This window comes from Penaeus japonicus, unplaced genomic scaffold (assembly GCF_977035675.1).
Source record: "Penaeus japonicus unplaced genomic scaffold, GWHDUDI00000001_assembly GWHDUDI00000023, whole genome shotgun sequence".
Taxonomy (NCBI): Eukaryota; Metazoa; Arthropoda; class Malacostraca; order Decapoda; family Penaeidae; genus Penaeus; species Penaeus japonicus.
In genome coordinates this window covers 21,820,443-21,825,442 of record NW_028234425.1, presented here as the reverse complement: position 1 = coordinate 21,825,442, position 5,000 = coordinate 21,820,443, and the positions used below count along the sequence as shown (strand labels likewise).

Genomic DNA, 5,000 nt, shown 5'->3' with positions numbered 1-5,000 from the left:
CCCTCTTCTCTGCTTTCCATTCTTGCTTTCTCTTTCCTTCATTCCTTCCTTCGTTTCCTTCTCCTACCTTCCTTCTTCCCCCTTTTATTCTCCCTTTCGTTTCCTCTTTCCATCTCTTCCCATCTCTTCGCATTTATAACCTTCTCTTTTCCTTCTTTCTGCCATTCTTCCCACTCCTTCCCTATCCCGCCCCCCTTCTTCCCTTCCCCTCTTCCCTCTCTCTCTCTAACTCTGTGTCTGTCTGAATCTCTCTGTCTCTTAGTATAATATATATATATATATATATATATATATATATATATATATATATATATATATATATATATATATATACACACAAACACACACATATGTGTGTGTGTATATCCATGTATCCAAATATCGTAATTTCTAAATGGTATCATATTTCATTTAATCTCTGATATGTATTTTTATGAGCATAAGCAGTTAATAATCTTTAGTTTATCATTAGCATCTGAGCTCGTTCCTATTCCATCAGCATATCATAAATGATGATGAATGTCATTAATTAAATCGTAGTGAGGTCGCTTTACAGAATATTCTTTCCAGAAGTCTACTCTACATTAAACTTTCACTTCAGTTACCTCATGTACAGTCTTTGCTTTATTGTATCCGCTTTATTGAAAAGAGGTAAATGGAAATTACTCTTCTTACGCCTAGGATTACTGTGATATGCTTGATAATGATTCCTACTGACATCATAAACTGTGGTCGTTTCATCGCGATCATTATATGCACAGTATCATTATCATTATCATAGAATATGCTGTCCCTTCTTTCTTTTTATTTTGATTCACTTTCGGTTAATGAGATGTTAGATCGATCATAACCATGTCAAATAAAGGAAAATGATATGTGCAAAAATACACAGGGAATCTTTTGTTTATAAACTGATTTTGTTCTTATCGGCGAATAAGGATTCGCAGAACGCGTTTTCTTTGAGTGGCCTTTGGTTATTTCGAATGGAAGAAAACGAAAAACCGGATTCGATGATTGTTGCCTACTTGCTAATGCAAATATTTCCTACATTTCCACATGACTTATTGAGATGTGTGCTCAATTCAGATTTCGTATGCAATTTGAAAACGTATAACGTATATGTACGATTTGTTAAACCAACCCTTGTAGCTGAGTTACCTTTTGGGAAATACTTTGTTTTCACCTCCATTTCCAGCTCTTGCCTTGGCTATAGGTGTGCTAATGGAGGTCTCACAAAATACAACTTCTAATTTGCTTTATATTTCTGTATCCCAACACATACACAGAAATGAATAATATTCGTCACATATGCAGCATCCATACATAAATGCTACGGAAACATCATTTATGAATTTTCCAAGGAATATATTTCGCTCCTTCTCTTCTTTTGAAAGAAAGAAAGAAAAGCAAATCTTGTGATAAACGAGTCTGGACGGAAGAAATAACTCAATGATGTGGAATTCATCTGATATTCAAATTTTGCAATTAAGCCTTGGGGATTATGTAATATCGAATGGTATGCACCATTAGAGAAACTGAAGATGATTATTACGATGATGACGCTGAGGATGATGCAAATGAGAAGAAGAAAAAAAAGGATTATATAAAAAAAGAGGAAGAAAAGAAAAGAAAAGAAAGAAAAAAACATGAGTGGAGTATGAAATATCTTTTGTTGACATGACTAAGAAGAAAATGAAAGAAGCAAAAGAAAAACCAACTCGCCGAAGTCGAACTCCCGATATGACCCTCTTCTCTTGCGGGTATTGGAGGCTTCGACGTCGAGCGATACTCCCAGTAGCAGCGGGTGGCTTTTGCGATCTCTCTCCTCCTTTAACTTCTCTGATTATCGCTAATCAGCTCTCCCGAGGGGGAGGGGGGGGGGGCTGGCGGAGGCGGGAAGAGAAGAAGGAGGGGGAAGAGGGGGAGGAAGAGAGCGGGGAGGAGGAGTGGAAGGAGGAGGGCGAAGAGGGGAAGGTGGAGGAGGAGCAGGAGTGGAAGGAGGAGGGCGAAGAAGGAAGAAGGAAGGAGGAGGAGGAGGAGTGGAAGTAGGAGGGCGAAGAAAGGAAGGACAAAGAGAAGAAGAAGAAGACGAAGAAGAGGAGGAGGTGAAAGAGGAGGAGAAGGGGGAATGAGAGGAGAAAAAAAGAGGATGTGGAAGAGGGGGCAGGCGAGGGCGAGTGAAATGGTCCAGCTTCTCGGAGGGAGCTGGGGAGAGCGGCAGACTCCGTGGAAGTGAAGATGAGGGGAAGCGAAGACGGAGGCGCGAAACTTTCCCCTCGGAGGCGGGACCGAGGCGCCTCGCCTCTCGTCCGTCGGAAGTGCAGCCCCGACCTTCCCGACCCGACCCGACCAGAGCCTCGCCGAGCTCACTTCATTAATAACGCATTATGCGAAGGAAAAGAAAAAGAGAAGAGGGTAACGATGATGGCGTCCGGGCGGGGAACCCCCGTCTGATCCTCCCCGCCGGAATATTGCCTCCGAAGTGCGGAGTTCTCTCGTGCTGACGCGGCGAAGGAGATTCAGATAAAAGGCGAATGAGAGAGGAGGCAATAACGCGGGAGCTGTGTGGAAGTAACGAAAGGATGAATACATCAGGAAATTTGACCAACTCAGAAGAGGAGAAACATTAAAAAAAAAAAAAAAAAAAAAAACGACATGGGGACAGGGGAAGAAATGTGTTTATCTGTGAGAAAAGAATGGTCGGAAACTCGTAGAAAGTTTTTTGGAAAAGAAAATGCGCGCAATTAATGTGGCAAATCATAGTCTTTTCTCCTAACTGTTTTACTTGGCAGCCAGCGATGTTTGTACACACACACTTACACAGACACACACACACACTTACACTCACACACACACACACACACACACACACACACACGCACACGCATACACACACACACACACTTACACTCACACACACACACACACACACACACACACACGCACACGCATACACACACACACACACACGCATACACACACACACACACACACACAGACACACACACACACGCACACGCACACGCACACGCATACACACACATATGTATATATATATATATATATATATATATATATATATATATATATATTCATATTTATCTATCTATCTATCTACAGATATACATATATAGACACACAAACATTTATATATTCATATCTACATAAACAAACATATACGTATATATGCATCAACCAGGTTGCTCTGTCCGCTGAAATACTGCAAGCGATCACATCAAATAGATAATGAAAATAACTGAATGAGGCGCCGAGTAGAATTTCTTTTTCACGCCACTCCAATTTCACTCCCTGTGGGCCGGGCTATTATTTCGCACACGCTTTCTTAATCTGACAGGGCGGTGTTTGCCAGATTAACACACACACATATGTGTATGTATATGAATGTATACACATGTGCGTCTGTGTGTAATTTCCCAAAATTCTTCCTTTCCTTCTCCTTTCTCTTGCAAATTTTCATAATTCAGTTTTGAAATATTCATATTTTATGTTGGCTCCTCCTTTCGTTCCCTACATATGAATTGCATTAAAATGATTGAAGATATTAATTAAAAAGGAATTTGCAAATGTTCGTAATTATTTTCTTTTGAAATAATTATCCCGTCTTCCTTGTCTCGTTTCAGTGTAAACGCGTGTAATAAGACGATATTGCATTTCCACTTTACAAGAGAAATGTGAGTGTGTCAGAAAATACGAATCCGTCTTTCTCGAATCCTAAGGGAGAGGACTAAAAAAGATTTCAATTCTCAACCGTATAAATAGTTTGCCGGACGCCATTGCAAACAACAATCCCGGGGACTTTTCCTTCCGTTCAGTTTTCACGGATAGCGGACTTCATAAACCCGCGAAATAAAATGTTTAAGTGCTAATAAAGGAGGGGGGGGACAAGTAAAAAGGAAAAAGAAAGAAGAAAAAAAAACCGAAAAGAGAAAAGCCAAAGAATAGATAATAAAAGAAATGATACCCCACTAAAATGGTATCACTGGCGTCAGCAGATGCCAACGGCGCGACACAGAGAGGCGCCTGTTTGTCGACCAATCACAACCGTGGAAAGTCTATTGGTAAATTCTCATTGGCTGTCGGACAAATTGCAGAGCTGACTCTCACTCGTTTCCTGTGTAAGTCTATTGTGTTTAAAAAAGTGGTTTGTTAACGTAACTATTGATACATATGTGTCGCCAGGGAGAGAGGAAGAGAGGGTTAGAGGTAGAGAGAGAGAGAAGAGAGAGAGAGAGAGAGAGAGGGAAGTGGGGAGAGAGGGAGAGAAATTGCGATGTTGATAAAATGAATATGATCTTACTAAAGTAATTATCATAATAGAACCAGAAACAATTACACAGATAAAATGGATTTTTTTTTTCTCTGGTCAATTAAAATGTTTACATGCGTTTCATGTGCATGTCCGCTCTCTTTACCTGTCCACCTGAAAGAAAGAGGGAGATCAGTGCATGAAGAGACATGGATGGATGAAGATTGAGACAAAGAGACAAATATCGATAGGTTAGTAAACAGAGAAATAGAGAAAGCCGCAATATATTGGCTAGACAAACAAAGAGCATTGGATGAATTTGACCAGTTCAAATGGATTATTCATGTTACGGAAAATCGCAGAGACAGGCGATGGCAAAAGGGCTCCCTTGATCCCTTCTTAGTTAGATTAATTATACTTTTTGTTCGTAGAGACCAATTGAAAATACAATGGGTATTTGCAGATCATGAAGTAATGTTTTGATACTTTAGAGTCAGTGATCGAATGGCTAAACACGACACAAAGAGCTCGCTGAGAGTCTGCCGCACAAACGTATCTCTCGATTCTCTGTCCCTTTCTTTCTCTTATTCTTGATCTCTTGATCCATCCACGTTTTGATATTCTGCCTGTGGATATATGTATGTATGTCTCTCTCTAAATTCATCTCTCTCTCTCTATCTCCTTTCCTCCCTCTCTCTCTCCTTGTCACCCTCCCTCCTCCCTATCCCTCTCC

At 40.5% G+C, this 5,000-nt stretch overlaps 1 protein-coding gene across 1 annotated transcript in view; it reads left to right on the top strand.

Moving 5' to 3' along the window:
- The window catches only part of LOC122248731 (octopamine receptor beta-2R), a 248,321-nt gene that overhangs the window by 89,773 nt on the left and 153,548 nt on the right, over positions 1 to 5,000 (top strand). The window lies entirely within an intron of this gene.